The sequence below is a fragment of the Nilaparvata lugens genome, chromosome 4, assembly GCF_014356525.2.
Source record: "Nilaparvata lugens isolate BPH chromosome 4, ASM1435652v1, whole genome shotgun sequence".
NCBI lineage: Eukaryota > Metazoa > Arthropoda > Insecta > Hemiptera > Delphacidae > Nilaparvata > Nilaparvata lugens.
In genome coordinates this window covers 58628877-58651579 of record NC_052507.1, presented here as the reverse complement: position 1 = coordinate 58651579, position 22703 = coordinate 58628877, and the positions used below count along the sequence as shown (strand labels likewise).

At 33.1% G+C, this 22703-nt stretch overlaps 1 protein-coding gene across 3 annotated transcripts in view; it reads left to right on the top strand.

The window, feature by feature from the left end:
- LOC111055029 (endothelin-converting enzyme homolog) overlaps positions 1-22703 on the top strand; it is a 124498-nt gene that overhangs the window by 15667 nt on the left and 86128 nt on the right. Inside the window, exon 1 of one of the 3 annotated variants that reach the window (XM_039425980.1) lies at positions 20178-20397. The exons of the other annotated variants lie outside the window; for them this stretch is intronic. The gene's annotated coding sequence lies outside the window, so the exon portion shown is untranslated. Of the gene's footprint in view, positions 1-20177; positions 20398-22703 lie in introns of those variants that run through there. 3 annotated transcript variants of the gene reach the window in all.

The following is a 22703-nucleotide window of genomic DNA, read 5'->3' as shown; positions in this document are numbered from 1 at the left end:
CTAATTGTTGGGTGTGGCATTTAGTGGGAAAAGTGTGTTTTCTGCTGCAAACAGTACTTTTTACTCTTTTTCTGATGATCCTCCAGCCATAAAATATGGAATTAAAAGTCTCCAACCAGATGTCATTTTGGAGCTTTGGAAATATTCTACAACACTGTGCCAATAATACTAGTGTTTTCCACTGGAAATACATATACAGAGTGGAAAGTGAAATATTGTCCCCGAAAAATGTATGTTTTAAGTTTTTGAAGTTGAATAGATAATGGAAAGGGTGGTCGAAATGAGATGATTCTCTTGAACATCATAGTTTGGTTGATTCTTAACACTTTGGTGGTAGAACCAATCCGATATCTATCAATAATTGAATAACAAGCGATATAAAAATTTTTGTCAATAATAACCGCCATCATGAATTTTCCAATGATGTCGAATATCTTCGTTGTTCCATCATCAATATTCTTATTCGTCTTGTTGTAACGAAGAGATTGAGATCATTTGCAAGACTCTATCTTGAAGAGGTCATGGAAAAATCGATTTTATAGTTCTAGCTTGTTACCTCATGCATATGGAAAAATGCTCCAGAAATCATGCAAGGTTTTCTTTGGAGGGCGCTGGAGAACTCATTTTCTGACGTACAGCGCATAAAGATATATCGTTTCAAAGTTGAAAAAACGCTCTGAGTTTCAAAGATTTGAAATTTATCTATATCTCTTGAACAAAAAAAGCTATAATGGAATGAAATTTGAACAAATTTAGAAAAAACGTTTTTTGGGCTTTTGAAGGTTATAATTAAAAAAATATGCGTTTTAGAGGAAAATTTTATAAAACAAAAATTATACAGATAGATTTTGAAAATATTTCCATCTAAAGAACGGTTGAATATCTTAAACAGTTATTGAAATACAAGCGATATAGCAAAACCCTGAAAATTTTGGCGGCCATCTTGTTTCCGAGGTGTTCGCCTGTGATTTCGACTTATCATCATCACGATCCTTATCATGCTAGACCTAACGAAGAAATTGATACATTTTCCACGGCTGTTACTCAAAAATGACTACAGAATGACATTTGCGCCCGGAGTATTATGAAAAGAACACATAGTCAATATAGGGCCTATTTCATCTTTAGAATAGCTGTTTTGACAAATTTACACATATACAGTAGTCTGATTGAAGTTTCAAATATGTTGCCGCCAATCGTCATTATGTTATTCCCCTAAATTATTCTCGTTTGAGAATGAGGCTTACAGTTCAATGAGCAAGGAAAGTTCTGTGAGTGTACCACGCCAGATTTTTTCTCAGTTCTCCATATTCATTGTTAATTTATACGTATTTTGCTAGTTAATATGTATTCCAATAATTATAATATGGTACTCCAATAATAAGTAATCCTATTATATTAAGCAAGCAATCTCTCTCTATATCTATAAAAGGCTAAGCCCCGACAGACTGAAATCACTCCACAGCCCAAACTAATGAGCCTACAAACTTGAAATTTTGCACAATTGTTTATGATAGCCTCAAAACATCCACTAAGAAAGGATTTTCAGAAATTTGCCCCCCTGAGGGAGCTGGGGCCCCCAAAAAATTTTGTACTTTTTAACCGCTCATTGCACAGCAAAGTCATGAGGAACTTTTTTGTTAAGCTACGAAAAAAAATTAGATCTATGCAGAAAAATTCTGACCAGGAGCAGAGAGGGGTCCAGGAGAGGGCATTTTTTGAAAATGTCCATGTAAAATCACACTATAGCTCAAAATAATTGGCCTACAGACTTAAAACTCTGCACAAATATTCTTTAAACATGCTAGACGCGCAATAAGAACGGAATTTGAGATATTTTGCCTCTAATGGTTTCAAAGGATGAAAAAGGATCCTATTTAGTAAGGTTATGAACATGGTAAGTAAGTTGAATGCCATATGGAACTGAAATAATTGACACATGATATTCTAACATAATATGTTGTAATCATTGGAAAGCTTAAAATAATTTTATCAATCAGCTGATCAAATTTAATTCTCTTTGGATCAAATGCGCAAGCTTGCCATGAGTTTGTTCCATTGTTACATTCCAATTAGAACAGAGCACAGAGATTTTCTTTGGTTAGGAGTTTTTCGATAATTATTTTTTCAAATTCAAATTTTATTGCAAACAAAAATCACATTGAAAAATTTCTTAATAGACAACAAGATTACAAAAACGAGATGTCAAACATAAACCTACATTTATTTGTAGCAAGGCCAGAAAAAGACAAACTTGAGTATGGTACTAGCCGTGAGTTCATTCAATATACTGTAACTTATATTTTTGTGTTAATATTTTGTGAACAAAAAGTACGAGTTGATGAGAGATGTGAGTAATTTCTTATATTTGATCTTAATGGTTATTAATATTGTAGTAGTCGGGGTCACTTCAATCAAAGTTTATTATTTTGTAACTAATAAATTTCATACGTATTGATTGTCCATAATGGAAGTGATTGAACTACTCAAAATTAATGGCTTACTGGTCCTTCATAGAATTTATAGTATTCCTGGTGATTGAGCCTGTCTTTTTTCAGCATTGACTATCAATAATAAAGCTTTATTTACAACTAGCTTACCTGGTGAACTTCGTACCGCCAAAAAGTCAATGTATCTCATGTCACACTTTACTTTATTTGGTGAATCATGAAATGTATCTGACAATCAATATTTTCATTTACATCTGAATACGGACTTCCTATGTGCTTAGTCATGCAGCATTCATTATTCCCAAAACATATTCTTCTCAATCAATTGGTAGTAATATCTAACAGTAAAGTGTTGAATTAAAAAAAAATATATATATATAGGATAAATCAGTGTTTCAAAGATGACATATTCTCTCCATCTTCCATTTTAGGATGGATTTAAGCTAAGCTAAATTTAAAAAAAATGTAAATTATTCTGCCATTGATGAATGCAATATGAACAACTCTCTTCCATGAGGTGAATAGTTTTTTTCCAACATTTTCTGGTTACTCATTGATAGAGGAGTGATAATTATTCGTATAGGTCTTCTAAGGAACCATTATCTACAGCCGGTATCAATCAACTATACTTCAATCCAAACTACCGTTGTAATACCAGTAGCCTATACAATTTATCATAGGGTGACGTGTTTATTACAGCTGGTAACTTTAGATGCCAAATCATAGGCCTATTATCCCAATATGATCTTGAATCATGATCATCTTTCCATTCTTCGGTAGCCGCTAGGCCGACAATTTCGAAAACATAGGTCTGTAAAATGGATTAACCTAATAAATAATCATTATCAGCCACCCTATTAGAATTTCTGGTCAGAAACCATCCCCAATATTCACACAACATATTCTCAAAATTTCATGCCGTTATGTCAAGTATTTTTCAAGTCATAGGGAACAAACAAACACACAAACAGACATATAGAAGATATAAGATTCCGTTCGGCTCGAACAAAAGCCTCTCTAAATGGAGGTAGAATGATAAGGTTGAAAACTGAAAACTTTAAGTTCTGTTGTTTTAACATTTGGTTTCAAATCACTTCCAAAAAGTTCATGTAGTACCTACTATTGTGTTTGAGACACTTCTGGCGCTATCATAGTTCCACAACTATTCTGTTCCACACTCCTATCTCTTGCAGTTGTTAACCATATCTATAATAAAATAAAGAGTTGGCTTAAACACACGTATGGGATAGGAAAATTATGTTTGATGCATCAACACGTCTGAACTATAGGACCAATTAACTTGAAATTTTGCTTATAGGCTAGATTCTTAATTAACCAAGGATGGTTATAGGCCTATTTTCAATTCTTCAAGATCTCATTATGTCAAGTTTTCAGATTATCAAGTTTGAAAATAGATCCTTGTGAAGCACGGGTTCCTGCTAGTTTCTGTATATTTGTATTCTTATATCTGGTTATTTATGTTAATGGATCTCAAAAACGGCTCTAAAGTTTTTCACGAAATTTGGAACATGGTAGGTTTATGATATAAAAATTCGATTGCACTAGGTCTCATCCTTGGGAAAACTTGCTGAACGACATTAAAGGATAATTCATCCTTGGCTGAAACAGCTGTGGATAGTAAAAAAGTGAGTGAGTGAGTGATTCTGTCGAAAATATCACATCCCCGAAATTCATAAGCTGAGCTGAACGTATAGCTAGCTGTAAAATATGAAAAAAACACGATCATTTTAGAGAATCGTGTTCTGTTTATCAATAAATAAAAATAACGAGCAAAGCTCGGTACCCCGATATTCTATTTTATATTGGAACAGCATTACGTTTCAGAGTTTTCAATACAAAAGTGAGAGTATTATATGCTTGTCTTAGGCATAATTCTAGTTAATATTATGGATTTGAGCTCTAGAAAACAAGAATGGGCAGACAATTAATCAAACCTTTATAATTATCAATATAAAATTATCACAATGATCTATAATAATAGATATCATCATCCAAAAGGGGAAAACTAAACTAACTTAAGCTGCGTTTACACCGGAGTTAATAACACAAGTTTTTAAAATTTTTGTTATTAACTGATGTTAATTACAAAATTCATTTCGAGCTGCGTTTACACTGGAGTTAATAACACGAGTTGCTAGAAAAAGTTATCAACTTGACTGAATCGACAAAAAGTTCTCCAAACAAAAGTTAATAACTCGTGTTTTTAACAGAAAATTTTCTTGTTATTAACAAGATTTATGTTATCCATCGAGAGTTTGTAAAGATCAAAGGAAATGTGTTATGATACTGTTAAGAGCAATGTTATAATTCGGAAAAAGGGCTGAAACAAGCACTTCGTTCTAGCGTGTTTCGGACGCTATTTTCCAACCGATAATCATGAAAATGGTACCAAATTGTTCAGAAAGATTTGGACATCTCGGGCTGTACCGCAAAATTTTGATATCACTTATCAATTTTTTTTCTGTTGAATGTCAAACTTTGTCAAATTTTCTCCAAGTTCATCGAATTTTAAAGTCATTTTATAGTTGGAAAATTGGAATTTGGCGGTACGGCGCGAGATGTCCAAATCTTTCTGAACAATTTGGTACCATTTCCATGATTATCAGTTGGAAAATAGCGTCCGAAACACGCTAGAACGAAGTACCTGCAAAGTACTCTCAATCGAGAAAGCTTCAATTCCGTACTAGCCTTTCGAAAAAGTGTGGTCGAACTCACTAACACAGTCCCAAACTGCTATAATTGTGAGTACACACACTCACACACAACCGGTGAACTGGAAAACTGGTTTTCGGTCATCGAAATAATTGATTGTTTTTGTTCAATGAGTTATTGCCCATCTTCTTGTCTGCGCTATTGTGTTTTATGTTATATACTATATTCATACATGCTCTATTATTCTATATGCTTATACAGTAGTTTGACATCCATATTATTATTTATTCCCATTTAATTTCAATATCACATGAAATCTGTACTATATTCTATTTGTACAGCGATTTGGGAGACATAGTTCATTCTTCTCTCATCGAATTCTTTATTATCCACGTTCGGCCATGCATGGCAATTCAAATTCAACCCAAGAACTTTACATGATAACACCCGGGAAAAATTTAGTTTTGGAGAGATCAAGTTTTACACGTTTTTTTATTATACTGTAATTAGAAAACCACCAATCATTTGTAAATTCTCGAGATAAAGTTAGTTATTGGATAATATGAATAATAGTTTATGCTTCAACAAAAATTTCTGCAATAAAAAAATACTTTTAGTTTACTGCAAGATTTCCAAGATAAGCCAATTCTCTGTTCACTTTTTTTTCATTTACATTTACTTTCTTTGAAGTGGTAATAGGGTACAAGTATTCAATTGGAAGAAAGGTGAAATGCAAAAACTAATGTACAGTATGACACTGTACATTGTCATTGTCCAGGAGTGGTAACGTTGGGGGGGGGGGGGGAGATTGAGCAGACTGCGTCCTTGTCATTGTAGTGAGGGGGGGGTTTCCAATAGAGTCAATATTGTAACGACTGACGATCTTCTTGTTTGGAATGTTTTCTGAATCCTGCAGATCACAAATACTTTGCTTCTGAATAAAATTATGCTTATATGAATCATAACTTTTTTTGGGTTTAGGCGCCTGCTGGCGCCTGCGCGGTAGATTCTATTAAATTCATAATTGACCAGAAATGAATTCGATTGTTTATAAAATAGAAAAATAGACAGTTATCAACTGTCCATTATTCAGTTGTTTACAGGCCGTTGTACATGGTGATCTGCACTTGTTTTGGTGAATCAGGAATTAGGTACATCTCGTAATATTTGCTACCGTATATTAGCCCAGTTCTGAATCGTGCTAATACAGTCACAAGTACTTTGCTTCTGAATAAAACTAAGCTTATGAATCATTGTAGCAATATAATATTTAGCGTTGTTGTATGATTTGAATTTTTGTGCCCTGTTAATTATTTATTTATTTATTAGATTAGAACAAACAATATAATGATCGGGAAAGAAAAAACAGGTTATTGCCCAAAACTTTTTCAATTTCCCAATTCAGTTTCAAATTATTGTGCAAATATTATACATAGGTTATGTCCATTTCAATTTTCTACACCAAATCACAATCTGAGAGTATAGATTAGAATAAAACAAATAATTTTAAATTTTGATAGATTGATAGTAAAACTTTTGTAAAAACATGAAAAAAAACGTTAAATTCACTAAATATGAATAAAACCACTCAAATTTTGAGCTCGAAAATATAACGTTCACCTTAGCTATATAACAGCTGTTTCATGTTATCATGGATAATAAAAACCAATTTGATTTGATTTGATTTAATTTAATTTATTATATTATTGGAATCATTTTTTGTTTGTGATTTTCCCTGATAATATACATAAATACATTGAAATATTTGATCCTGTACTCCAAACAATATTATTACTGGAAAAATTAATTCCTATCTAGAATCAAAATAAATTTATTTAAATCTCAAGAATGAAGAATCATGATTTTTATTTGTCTATGCATGAACCATTTTATCAACAGCCTTCAGCACTTACTGTATCTATATAATATTGGTCGTCAGGCTCGCTTGCTCAATTGCCCTAATCAATCGCCAATGCCCTAATGGCTCAATCGCAAATGCCCTAATTGCTCAATCGCCATATCCGTTTGCTAATACTTGTCGACTTGGACAATTCCATTAAAAATAGATTTCTTAAAATCAGCTTGATAAATTGACAACCAATAATCCAAATATATATATTAAATTCTATGGTATCTAATAGATTTCTTTGTAATGAATATATATTTTATCTCAGGGTGCAAGATTCGGCACCTGACGGAATAAATAGAGCAATTCATCTAGTGAATCAGAGCTACAACAAACTATCGCAAATTAAATTGCAGAAATTAATGATCATATGAATGTGTATTAACAGCCTAGATTTTATACTTCTTTGATTTATAGAACTTCTGATATGTATTGACTCGTTACTTTTCTAATAAAATACCTTTAATACTACATTTACTTGCGCAAGTATTTTTTACCAAATTCTTAATTTATTAGAAACCCTTTCGACAAGCTAGCTTTGATTCTTATGTAATTTCGAAGCACTGAGGGCGCCCTATCACTATTTCAATATTTTTCACTCACGTGTCGAAATTTTCTTATGAGCTGCTGATGTCGATCCAACTCCTGGTGGTCCTGGATTATTGTAGCCGGAGTCGTCTCTTCCAAGGGGTTATAGAATTATTTAAAAATGAAAATGACTTTTGCTTTATAAGAGCATCACAAAGTCTTATAAGAAATTTAGTAATTCAATTTAACTTTAAATTATCACAAGATATAGCAAGGTATTATGCTCTATGATTTTTAGTGACCTCTCATGGTGGCATTTGGCAGGCGAGTGTCATTCTCCTTTCTCAATTTTACAATTCTCATTTCCGATTTCTAAATTTACATAAAATTTGAATATCCTAGTCCTCCGCCATTCAAGGCTCAAATAGACCGTACTGAAATATTAAATTATTACTTATGTTATATATTTAATAGTTTCTTTGCCTTCGGGCCATATCCAAAACATAGACTATACAACTATTTTATACAAATTCTATTTATTTGTAGAAATATATACAAATATTTTTGAATCGGCTCACTATTGCCGCCTATCAATTGCCATTATGTGATTGGTGCATGCAAATTGTTACAGTATTCATGCACCTGGTAACCTCCTATTTCCTTAATACATTTAATTATTTTTATTGGGTTTTTAAATATGCTCTCTACATGCTAATTAATTTTTTATATGTTATTATTTGTTTCATGCATCATAATAATTAGCCACGTGAGACCTTTAGTTCCTCAAATTGCATACCGTTTTGCCACAATAAATTTCTGCCAAGGTGTTTGGTCAGATTCTACATTGTATGGCTTGGTCGATCGTTAGGTCGCCGATCACTAAATGTTTATGCCTAACCTCAATTTTCAATATTCTATATAATATTATATATTAGCAAAAAATTATTTCAATTCCTCTTAGGCTGTTGTACAGTTTAGCCAGGACGTCTGATATTATCTAATCTTTATGTTATCTCTTTGGCGATATTAGCCAATTACTTCACTTAGACCTATAAATATTCCAGCTTCTTCTTCTTCTTCTTCTTCTGGCATTACAGCTCGATGTGAGCTTTAGCCTCTCGCACTAGAGCCCTCCACACATCACGGTCACATGCCTTTCGTCTCCATGCCACAACTCCCATTCTCCGGAGATCATCCTCCACTTCATCACTCCATCGATTGCGTGGCCTCCCTTGTCTTCTTCTACCCTCCATCCTGGCCTTATACATTGCTTTTGGCATTCGTTGGTCCGCCATTCTCTCAACATGACCAGCCCAGCGCAATCTTTGCGATTTGATGAATCGTACCACATCCTCACCCTTTAGGATTCCATTTATTTCATCATTTGACCGTCTCCTCCAGACTCCATTGTCATTGATGCCTAGGTGAAAAATATTGCCTTGATGAAAAATATTTCAGCTAGGGATTTTTATTTATCCATCCAAATTACAATATGTTACACGCGCCCCTGGATTTGAATTCAAAATATTTGAAAATCACAATGTTTTTAATGAAAATCCATCCTTCAACACATCGACATATTCCATACTTTGTCTACAAAATATACTCTCAAAATTTTACAATAGTTCGCAGATCTTATCTGCTGCGCTCCCTTTAGACCTCTATCAAATACAATAACAAATTCTCCTTATCAACACAAAAATATCATAAATATAACATCTTAGACATATTCCTCATTTCCACACTTGTAACACAGTATTTTTAAATTTGCCGCTTGCAAGGCCGCCAACCTAACTACACACATTACACTTGATTCTCTTATAATAGATTTCTTTCAAACAATAACTTCGATGTACAAATTTTCTGGGGCTTATATTTTATTGTAATTCCTAGGTCTTAATATAAATAATTTTCCATATATCAGGTACATTTCCTTTCTTTTGCAACATGGTTTTTTGGCTTTAGGTAACTAGCATTCAATTGAGATTTTTTAGTGACAAACATGTTATAAACTAATGGTAATAACTATAAAACATATAAATAAATATATTAACATTGATAAATACAATAATAACAATGATAAATAACGTTTTTGGGTGCAATATTTTTCCATAATCATATGTTTAACAGACATTACATATTTGATTTAGGTGGCTTTGCCCAGCTGGTCACTGGCTCTACAGAATTTGCTGTCGAATTTCATAATTAACCTAACTGCTGCATTTTTTTTTCTTTTAAAGGTAATTAACAAATTTTAATTATACTATCCCCGCTTGTGTCCTTTTTTATCTGATGTATATTATTAAATTACATACTTAAAAAATTGTTATTTGACTGTTTCAGGCTTCTAACAGTTGGAAGGAATAAAAACGCTGGATTGTTGCCATGCGGTCTAGGTCAAGATTAAATTTATCATGATAGGTCAGTAATTCTTCTGATAATGACGTTTTCTCTTGATTACTTATCATATTTATTTCAAATTCTGTGATATTGCATGTAAAATTTCATGGCTTTCCCGTATCTTTTGGCTTTCTGCTTGTAGCTATACGGTAGGCCGGTTAGGTTATCTGCTATCCATTTGTTGTTGATAGATGAGGCTGTCCTAATTGATAATTTATCTTCATGAATTTAAAACCCATGTATCTGGTGTATCTTTTAAAACAATTCCTTGATCTGGTTCTGTTTTCTTCCTTATTATTTCTATTTATTCCGTTGAATCTCGATATTTTCAATTTAGTGGCATTGTTTATAATTCTAATTACACCAATAAACAACTTTATAATATAAAGCTTCCAATCATCTTCATCCGATACTTTCCACTTAAATTCATTATTAGTCTTCATCATCATAATAAACAATTCAATAATATAACACTTCCAATCAACAATAATAAATTCTTTCAACAATAACATGGTCTTAATTATAACATCAATAGCATCACTTTTCAATATTATCACAGCCATTATAACAAACATTACACACCATATCAAAACATTTATCATCTTTTCAATAGTATAATCTCTAATCATATAATATCCAGGTACTTCCATTTTATTTATATTATCTTTTAATTCTTCCAATCTTATTAGCCACCGTTTATCCTTTATCAAACTCAATACGTAGTCCACTTTATTATTATCATCCACACATGAATCAATCGTAGTTTTCCTATCCGTTCCATTTTTATCCATTCATTCGATCCGTTTTTATCACATTTCTTTAGCCTATTCTTCCTGTCACATCGCTGATTATCTGCTTTAAAGCGAATGTGCCGCGGATGCATGCCGTCGATCCTCTGTTCCTGTCCTCCTCGGTGTCGGTTCGATGTCCTCCTCTGCCTCTTGAAGCGTGCATGCGGCCGGTATGCGAGCGCGCGGTTCCTCCTTCGTCGCTTCTTCTGCCTCCGGGCCTTGCGATGCATCTTCTTCTTCTCCCGAATGCCGTCCTCTCGTTCTTGATGTCGGTCGGGTGTCCTCGGGCGCCTCCGTCTCCGGGCCTTGCGGTGGTCGCTCCTCTTGTCCTGGATGCCGTCCTCTCGTTCTTCCATGGGGTCCTTGGTTTGCCGTGTGGTCGAATGATGCGCGGGTGCGGTGGCAGTCTCCTCCTGGCGACTGTTTGCATTTGATAGTGATTCTTCGGTGGGGAATAGTATGCTTAATAGAGGTTGATGCTTGTGGGGTGTTTTAATTTCATGGTGGGCGGCGGTTTTTTGTGGTAGGCTGTCTTGTATGGGGTTCTGTTTTTCCAATAGTATTTCCGGTAGATCATTCCTATAAGTAGTATGTGATGCTGAAGTTTCTTTATTTTCTCTATTTGTTTTTTCTGTGCTTTTATGTGTTATATTGGGGGTATCATATATTCAGAATTTAGATGTAGTCTTCTCTGTGTCTGGTGGTGGGTTATCTTGTGTTTTTTGTTGATTTAATCTGGACGCATGCTCTATGGTGTAGTTTGTACTTATTTGATGAGGTGGCAGTTTATGATTCCTGTTATAATTATTGTGAGCATAACCATTATTTGTGTTAAATCGATCACGGCCATCATAATAATTTCTTTGATAGGTTTGCTGTGGATAATGGTTTGTTTGGCGATTTTGAAAACTTCTATCATTCCAATTATTATTGTGTTTATGATCATTGCGGCGTTCAAATTGAGGAGTAGGTCGTGAGCAATCATATGGTACTGATTCATAAACTTGCCTGGCATACTGATTGATCTTTGAATTAGGTTGATTCTGTGCATACATTTGATCTGACCGGTGATTTGATTTTGCCATCATAGATTGTATATTGTATAAATGATCTATCAGCTGTTTGCAACTAGTTATTGGCTGTGTTGTAGTTAATGCTGTTCTGACTTGGAAAGGTAGCTTTTTTACAATTATATTTGCTAGAACAGAATCAATTATTGGCTCATCTAATTGAGCATTTTTCAGTTTAATTGTATTAACAAAATTGATGTATGTGTCGTCTGTCCTAGAATTATATTCGCTAGCAATGATATTGGCTAGTGCATCCATTTGTCTATTTTTACTCCAATATTGTTCCAGGAAAGCTGCACTGAATTCATCCAACGTCCTGAATTCGTGATTATGGATCTGGAAGAACATCAGAGGTTCACCGCTTAACAAAACTGGATAATTGAAGACGCCAAAAATTCCAAGAGGTGGGTGTTAATGATTGAACTAGCTTTATCTGATCTATAAATTCTTTAGGTTGGAGATAGCAGTCTGTATTGTCAAAACGGCCTAATTCATTGAAACTGTGCAGTGAATCAAACGTTGCTATGGGGATAGGCTCTATATTCTCGTGCGGAAATTGATGTATTTGACTTTCAAGTTGTACTAACTTCTCTTGGGCCTGTTTCCAATGACTAGTAGCTTCCGTTTCATTTTCTACTACTTCGGCATTTAATTCAGATGAAAATAATTGCTGTTCTCCAACGGCTGTCTCCAATGAATTAAGTAGTACTTCATTTTGATTGTAATCAGAATTTAGGTGAGCTATTTGTGTAGGTTTACTATTCTGTTGTTTATTTATGGAAATAAGTTGACTATTGTTCCTGTTTGTAGCTATTTCATGAATTTGCGAAGTGTTTTGTGCTGGTAGACTATCTTTTCATTTAGTTCACAGGTAACTGTATCTATTTTTGCTGCTAAGTCGGTTGTAATTAGTTCTTGATTTTCAGCGGTAGATGCTGGTATTGTGTCCGCTGTTTCCTTACCCATTCTTACTGATGTATCCTTCAATAATCCCCACATTTCCTTCATTTCCGCCTTCAAGTCCTTCATTACTGTGGTCATTGTTTTTTCTAAACTATTAGAAAATGACTTGATCATCCCCTCTACTATAACCCTCCTTATTTCTTCTTGAGAGACATTTAATGATTTATTACCGTTTCCAGGATTCTTGGCGGTGATTGGAGATATCTGGGCGTTGGACTCCATCGCGCCCCCTTCAGCGTCGATCACCGCTACTATCGCTGTCTGCAGTGTGTCTGCTACCTTACTTTGCGTGGACGAAAAGAAACTCATATTTTAAAAATGGATTAAGTGTCAAGTGTTTGTAAAACAAAGTGAAAGTTTTGGTTAATAAAATATTTAGGACACAAATGAGGATAGGCCTATGGACATTACAAGCCAGGTAACCTATTTATTACTTAAGCTCTTATAATATAATAATACTATTCATTGATTTCTGACTAGCTTATAGACTGTGACTTATACTTGAAATATTAATGACAAATTTCAGCAGTTTAGGCCCATAAAATATAATAGCTCTCTCTATAAAATATATTCTCTACAATAATAATAATATAAAATTTTCTTTAAAACACATAATTTCTCCTTATTTAAAGCTATTGATTCCCCAAAAAGTAATACAAGAAATACCCTGCCTGCTTTTCTTAATACTCCTATATCTATTATTCTATTATCCATCCACGACAAATTTCAATATGACTAGACTTGTCTTTAGTTATTATCCTCCATATAGGTCTTGACTTAATTTCAAATAATTATTTAATGAGCTCAGCTCTCATCATCAGTCCCACGTTGGTACGACATGTTGTGTCACATTATTTTTTATATTTAAATAATGATTAGCCTCCTGCTTGGCATCAGTCGGTAGAGCATGAAATATTTTAATAATTATAAAAATTAGGTCGTGGTTTTTCATAGGATACAGTCTCATAAAAATCTTTATAGGCCCAGATATGAGCTTCCACTATAATTCTGATAATTCATTAAAAAATATATATATATGGTACTTATCCTATAGTATTGAGGAATAAAAAATAAATCGCACACCATGAACAATTTGATACATATATTAACAAATATTGCAAAAAATGTATAGAGCGATAAAAAATATATAATATAAAATAGAACAATAATCGAAATCAATAAAATATCACAGGCTAAATACTATTCTTTAAATTTTATAGCACGAAACGTTACCATGTGCTTTTATTTTTATGATCATATGAATTTATTTGCATGTAGCTGCGATATCAGCTTGCCAATACCTGTCGACTTGGACAATTCCATTAAAAATAGATTTCTCAAAAATCAGCTTGATAAATTGACAACCAATAATCCAAATATATATATTAAATTCTGTGGTATCTAATAGATTTCTTTGTAATGAATATATATTTTATCTCAGGGTACGAGATTCGGCACCTGACGGAATAAATAGAGCAATTCATCTAGTGAATCAGAGCTACAACAAACTATCACAAATTATATTGCAGAAATTAAAGATCATATAAATATGTATTAACAGCCTAGATTTTATACTTCTTTGATTTATAGGACTTCTGATATGTAGATTGACTTGTTACTTTCCAATAAAATACCTTTAATACTACATTTACTTGCGCAAGTATTTTTTACTAAATTCTTAATTTATTAGAAACCCTTTCGACGATCTAGCTTTGATTCTTATTTAATTTCGAAGCACTGAGGGCGCCCTATCACTATTTCAATATTTTTCACTCACGTGTCGAAATCTTCTTATGAGCTGCTGATGTCGATCCAACTCCTGGTGGTCCTGGATTATTGTAGCCGGAGTCGTCTCTTCCAAGGGGTTACAAAATTATTTAAAAATGAAAATGACTTTTGCTTTATAAGAGCATCACAAAGTCTTATGAGAAATTTAGTAATTAAATTTAACTTTAAATTATTACAAGATATAGCAAGGTATTACGCTCTATAATTTTTAGTGACCTCTCATGGTGGCGTTTGGCAGGCGAGTGTCGTTCTCTTTTCTCAATTTTACAATTCTCATTTCCGATTTCTAAATTTACATAAAATTTGAATATCCTAGTCCTCCGCCATTCAAGGTTCAAATAGACCGTGCCAAAATATTAAACTATTACTTATGTTATATATTTAATAGTTTCTTTGCCTTCGGGCCATATCCAAAACATAGACTATACAACTATTTTATACAAATTCTATTTATTTGTAGAAATATATACAAATATTTTTGAATCGGCTCACTATTGCCGCCTATCAATTGCCATTATGTGATTGGTGCATGCAAATTGTTACAGTATTCATGCGCCTGGTAACCTCCTATTTCCTTAATACATTTAATTATTTTTATTGGGTTTTTAAATATGCTCTCTACATGCTAATTAATTTTTTATATGTTATTATTTGTTTCATGCATCATAATAATTAGCCACGTGAGACCTTTAGTTCCTCAAATTGCATACCGTTTTGCCACAATAAATTTCTGCCAAGGTGTTTGGACAGATTCTACGTTGTATGGCTCGGTCGATCGTTAGGTCGCCGATCACTAAATGTTTATGCCTAACCTCAATTTTCAATATTCTATATAATATTATATAATAGCAAAAAATTATTTCAATTCCTCTTAGGCTGTTGTACAGTTTAGCCAGGACGTCTGATATTATCTAATCTTTATGTTATCTCTTTGGCGATATTAGCCAATTACTTCACTTAGACCTATAAATATTTCAGCTAGGGATTTTTATTTATCCATCCAAATTACAATATGTTACAACACATTATAATTTTTCACATTAGATCAGATGAATATCATTATGTTAATGATCATACATGTTTCAATTTGAAGTATTTTAAAGACTATTTTTTGCTTTTTATTCTGGCTGTTATATCATATGAATAGTCTCGTCAAATGAAATCATGTGGAAGTCGATTATATTGATAACATGGAATTTTCTGTTAATAACACGAGTTATTAACTTTTGTCAAGAGAAATTTTTGACGATTCAGTCAAGTTAATAACTTTTTGTTAATAGCTCGTGTTATTAACTCTGGTGTAAACGCAGCTTTAGTCTCCACTATTCGTTCTTCAAATTGCAATGTTAATGGAGCTGTTCTACTGTATTTAATTGAAGTTGTAAGCTGGGAATGAATTTGGATTAGAAGTATTATTTTATTAATAATTACCGTATATATTATTATTGTAACTATGATTTATAATTGTTGGATTTTATAGGAGGAAGATCATTAATAACACCATATGATTTTGTCAATGTTATACTGTACTTCTTTAATAACCAAAGAGCGCAGTCAAAAATACAAATTAATGGAGTATACATAGGTTATTTTTTTATTAATCTGTAGAATATTCAATATAATTTATTTATTTTGAACCGAATAGTTGACAATCTATTAATAGCAATATTGCCAATCCTCCCCTCTAAGTTATATGGGGAAAATTCTTTAGGGCTGTTGCTTCTCCCTGCGAATAATGCTTTTGGGGAGAGCATAATCGTTTTGCCATGAGACTAAACCAACACCATTTAAGTAATCCCTATATTTATCGCAAATTGCCATTGCACAATCTATAAAACGATGATTAACTGGTCTCATATCATTTAGGATATGGCATTCTTGAATCGCTTGGCCTTGTGGAACAGTGTATTTTTTCTTGAGTGATAACGTAGTTGTGTAAAATGCAAATAGCCTTCACTACACCACTAGCATGCTGAGGATTAGTTTCAAAGCACTTATTCAGTATCCTCCATTTTAGACGTCATCATACCAAAAGTGCATTCTACATTGTCTCTAGCGCGGCTCAATCGATAATTAAAAACTTTGTTCTCATTTGAGAGGTTTCTAGCAAGATATGGTCGCATCAAATATGGTAGTGAGGGGAATCCTTCGTCAGCTATTAGCACAAATGGTGCTTGTATGTTTGAGAAGGACAGATTTTGCCTCATAGGAATATTAAGTGAGTCCTCTTCTAAAGAACGGTAGAGAGGAGATTTCCGGAAATCACACTGTTAATTTCTCTCCCTGGAGTACCCACATCAATGAAGATTAATCTTCTATTATCTGCATCTACCACAACTTGTTGGAGAATTATTGAAAAAAAATGTTTGTAGTTGTAGAATCGTGATCCAGAATTATCAGGTGCTTTAATCATTATAGGCTTACCGTCCAAGGTCCCCAAACAATTCGAAAAATTCCATTCCTCGTGGAACTTTTCAGCAATGGATTGTCATCTTTCTACAGTCAGAACCGGAAGATATTCTTTTTTTAATGCATGTCACAGTACCAAACATGTTTCTATGGCAATTTCGGATATGGTAGTCTCTCCAATCTTGAATCTTGTTGCTAGAGAGGCAAATGAGTCCCTATGGGCCAAATAACTGTAATGAAAAGACAAAAATTGACAACTGAACAATTTTAAATCAATTCAAAACACATTGTCTGAACAAAATGGGTTCTTCTGTATGTTGCAGTGAGAGTTGCCAAATCCAAATGGAAGCATCTACGATCATACTTTGTAAATGAATTTCGGAGAATAAATAAAGTGCCAAAAAGTGAAAGCCACGGTTCGGAGAAACTCACAAGCTCTTGGGCATATTTCAACCAAATGATGTTTATACGAGATACTCTTGGGACATATGATGAAGGAAGAGCCGATAGTATCTCCACACGGGACAATTCAGTGCACAGTGTAGGTGAAGACGTTGACAAACCAGAAATGATCGTGCCTGATGAGGTACTAAATGAGCTTCAAGATCCATCATCTTCTCAATTCGATTCTTCAGGTAATACCGTTGAAGTCATCAGAAGGAACATCAATAAACGGAAATTGGGGACGGAGCAACGCCAAAATGCAGTTCAACATGCAGCAGAATCTCTTGCAGTGGAAAAAAGGAAGGTTGTGCTACTTGAGACGGAGAAAGACATTGAAAGTAATTCGGATTTACAGTTTTTTAAAAGTTTAATCCCGTTCATGGCAAAACTGAAGCCTATTCAAAACTTAAGAATTCGATCGAATATTCAGCAGATGGTTCTGGAGGAATATGAAATTGCCTCTTCTTCGGACTAAAGTTCAGGTTTGATTACAACACGTCAAATTACACTGAAATTCAATATTTTCTTTTTATTTTTCCATTCAATGTCAATCAAATCAAATTTCAATTTTACTATCTTATCGTTAGACAATCTGGAAAGCTATATTTTCTACCTCCGAACTGTTGTCAAATCGTTTGTTGACAGTGAAGGTGCATGATGAACTATTAAAATATTAATTTAATGTCAATTGTAAAAAGGTATTATTAAATCATAAGAAGATATGTTTTCTTGACAGTTAGAATATATTTGTGATCATTATCAACAAGAATCAGCAATAATTAATCAGTTATACAGGAATAACTCGAATCATAGCTATCTAATGCAGAAGGCGGTAGTAACAGAGAATGGGCAATTCGTTAGTCCTATAATTTTTACTGGCTTTATTAAGTTAATCTCACTAGTGTACAATGTAACTTATGACAATGTGTAGGACAAAAATGATTGATTATTTATTTTTAGTAATCACAAAAACAAGGAAGACTACAGTCATTAAGCCCAAAACTATCTTCACTACTATTTACAATCATATTGAGGTAGTTATGAAAAAATACATGAGAAAATTAATAAGAAGTATGAAAAAACATAAGTAATTGAAATTAAATTAAGTATCAGTAATAGATAAAATACAATGATGAAAGAATTTATAATGAGAATACAATTGGCGAGAGAAAACATGTTAATTAGTTAAGGTAAACTAAATACAATCCAATTACGGAATTGAAGTCATTTTAAGAACAAAGCTATTATATGAATAATATATAAGTGAATTATCAAGATGAAATTCAATGTAGGATTGAACAGAGCAAGGCTATAGCTGCTTATACAAAAATAATAATATTAAGCATTAGTGTTATGTGTTTGATGATTGAAGATTGATGATAACAGAATGAAAAAAGGAATAAAAAGAACGTAGTAATAATAAACATTTGATTATAACAGTTGACGAATAATAAGTTGATTTATTTATACTTACTGTATCTTATCGGGCTCCTGGCTCTACTGGTGATGTTGCGTTGGCTTGTTTACTAATAGGTACTGTACTTAGTCAACTTTTCTATAATTTACTATTTCTATTGTAGGCCAAATTCTTACATTAAAGCTCAATTTAGATTTTGGAGCTGTAGTTATTTATTGTGTTATTCATGCTGCAATCTGTTTCTAACTTATGATTTCTGCTGAGAGTATAGAATACTTCTAAACCCTAATATTATAACATTTCATAAGTTACTCGTTTTATAAGTTGGATTGATGAGGCAATAAGAATTTTTTAATTGATCTGAAATGTGAGAGAGAAATTTGAATGCTCCTATTTATTCACAGTCTCTTGAAAGATGATATCATCGCCTTTGTCGTCACAGTTCAATAAACTCAATTTTCCAAGAACAAGTATGATGAGCTCATTGTTCCTGCATTTTCAGTTGTAAACAAATATAACAATTGTCAATGGAGGATGAAATCCTTATTATTAAGAATAATAATAATAGTATTAAACATAATAGTAATAATAAAAATGCAGCTGAAATGCGAGGAACTTGCACCAATGCGAGTACTTTTGAATGCGATTACTTGCACAGCAAGCATATTAGTAGCATTCACTTTATTCTTTCCAGACAACTCAGATGACAAAAGCTGCCGAAGAATCCTCTTATATTTGCTGCGTAGAGCCTGTTTTATGCTTACAGCATCATGGAATTGATTTTAATGGAATCCAAGATACCTGTAGGTCTCTCCAGCATTCAGGGCTCTTATTATGGTGCTATTAACCAGCTGCATTTCCTCGCATTTCAACTTCATTTCTATTATTATTTCAATAATAATAATCCACTGACCACCTATAGAAGGGGTATAAGGATTTGTCAATTTGTCATTAATCAAACAGTAAAATGTTATCTATATTACCTCCATCTTGAGGTTTGTAAAAATCTTTATATTCCTCCACTGAGTAGGCACATATGGATAGCAGCTCTATCTATCTAACCAAGGTTCTGGTAATACTGTCACATACAACTTGAAATTTTCCAATTTTGTTTTCAATGTCCCATTTTTCTTTATAACTGATGTCGCGTCCTGAATGTGTAAAGAAAGGATTTGATCTATAAACAAACCGTAGCTATCTATTAACTATATAAATATTCCTATAAACTATACATCTATAAACTAACAGCTCTACAAACAGAAATATACGCGCACATCCTTGCAGATAGTCAGTTGTGATTTTCTAGATCAATCTGCATGTATTTTAAAAATCGAAGAAAACGCATTCGCCTGCTGTGATTTGATTAAATGAGCAGTGTTGGATAGTTTACGAGTGTTGAACAAAGGCGCGCGAAACGCCGAGAGTTTGAGGCGACGCTCGAGCATTTCGATTTCTGCGCATGCGCAACTTAATTGAAGCGGCGATCGATGAAGTATCGCGAGTCTTTCAGTCTGGCCCAGGCGCCGCAATGTTTAGCACGCGCTTCACAACTTAGCCGGTAAGTACCGCCGGACTTAGCACTATTTGCCGAACTTGGTCGAGTCTTTTGGCTAGATTTTCGGCTTATTATATGAAAAATTCCCCTTACTACAAAAATACTCGTTTTTCATACTTTTTCAAACGTTTGTAGCCTGTTTTATAAAACTTGGAAGTACTTGTATTTCAAAAACAGTTTATTTCACTGTTTATATAAGAAGCATGCAATTATTGTTATAAAGTGATTAGTCCTTGAATATTTTTTTCGTTCTTTCTTCAATTTTAAATTGTTTAACCTATTTCATGAATTCTTTATCCTGTTTCACTTAGTTGTAGTACAGGGACCGCTGATTTATAAATTAGAGTTATATTAAATGGTGGAAGTTCTGTATTATGGGACATACAAGAAGTTCTATGAGAGGTTGAATATTTGAATTATAAGTTAATTTTCAATCAATTAATTAGAAATTCGACAACAGAATATTCAGTGTACTTTTAGTGTTTAATTAAATGCTGAGTAATACTTTTAAGTAATAAGAAATTCGACAAAAGTACTTTCAGTGTACTTTGAAATGCACTTTCAGTGCTTAGTTTAATGCTTAGACAAAACAACATATAAGAGGTTTCCAAATTATGATTGTTCTGTTTCTTTTTAGACAAGAAACAGTTTTGTCACACTTTGGCCCAGGTTGATTTTACTTGAGGGTTGTTGAATCTAGAGACAAGCGTAATTGGTAATTTTCATTACTTTCAAAGTTGTACGCTATGACCATGCGGCTCAGAATTCATTATGTTCCAGCATTGCTGATTTGTTTCTTGAATTGGACAATTGAGTTGTCTGATAGAGCCACATGATAAGAGTTTCATGATGAATATTTAGGAGATTTCAAATTTCTAGTAATACGTTTTTGTGGGTGAATAGAAAATATTTTGATTACTTTGTAAATAATGTTTATCATATTGGAAAATAATTATATCAAATTAATGGTTTTCTATGCATAATGACAAGTTTGTAGTTTTAAAAATGTAACCAGACTGTGGTTCTTCAATAATTAAGTTGTTCATGTCTACATGGCTCGAAAATGACATTGCGATTTTTCCAATGTCATGTTTATGATCAATTATTGGTGAAACACCGCTCAATTCAAAAATATTTCAATGTCACAAGAAATCTGTTACCTAAAAATATGAACTTTTATCGAATAATATTGAATATGAATATTTATTTTGCATCAAGCAAATTCATGCTCTTCAATATCCAATATGATTCTCCCTAACATGAGTTGTAAGCAGCTCTCAGAAAAATTTCCAGATTCCTTGCTCATCAAAACATAAAATTTGGTAGCATGGTTGTAATATTGCTATTTCAGTACTCATTTCTCACAATGGAGGCTTTGTAATTGCTGTTGATTTCCATTGATTTGTATCCTACTGAATATTCTTTCTTATCCTATGGATAATCTATTGTTGAATCTAAATTATTGTTATCAATTTTATAGGTACAGCTAGCTATTAAATTCTCAAGTATAGAATTCCCGTATTTAGCAGGACCTTGTTTTTGAAAATAGAACTATGAACTGTGTTCATTTTGCACTTTTCGAAATCTGGCATAATGTTCGTATTCGAAGTAAATTATAGCTGGTAGTGTCTCGTTTATTATCGGGGCTCTGTTTCACAAAGTGCACCGGAAGGTGTGCGGCACTGTGCTATATCTCACAAATAAATCACTACCACTTGCAATAAATTGGATTTTTGCCCATTCTGGTGCTTTCTACAATATGGCTTCCATTGCTAGTCTCCTTTCTTCGTTTTCAAATCATAAAAAAACTGGGAAATGAAGGGTGAATAAGTGGTGGAGAGGGGACAGTAAGACGAGAAAGAAAAAAAGAAGAGAAAGAAAAAGATGGAAAACAACAAGAAGAGGAGAAAAATACGAATTGTAGGAAGAATAAGATAAATAAGAGAGCTAGTTCATTACTACAGAGAAAAAATTTGATTATAGAATGAAGATTACATATTATTTGAAAGTGGAATGTATATGATCTTGTCAATCTCAGCCACATCTCTGTGTCTAGTGTGAATATTAATACTCTTTGAGATTGTATGGAAATCAATTTCCTAAGTAATGAAAAATGCTGTTGAATTTTCAAAGTTCCTGAATGAAGTTTACTTGAGTATTATCAAATAATACCCTCACCATTATAGAGTAGCATCGATTTTCAACTGGAAATCAGATTTGCTGGCAAAAGTGGGATGAAAATTTTGAAATCACATCCCAGTACAACTCCACCTGAAATTTATGTTTCATTCATCTATGACTTGCAAAAT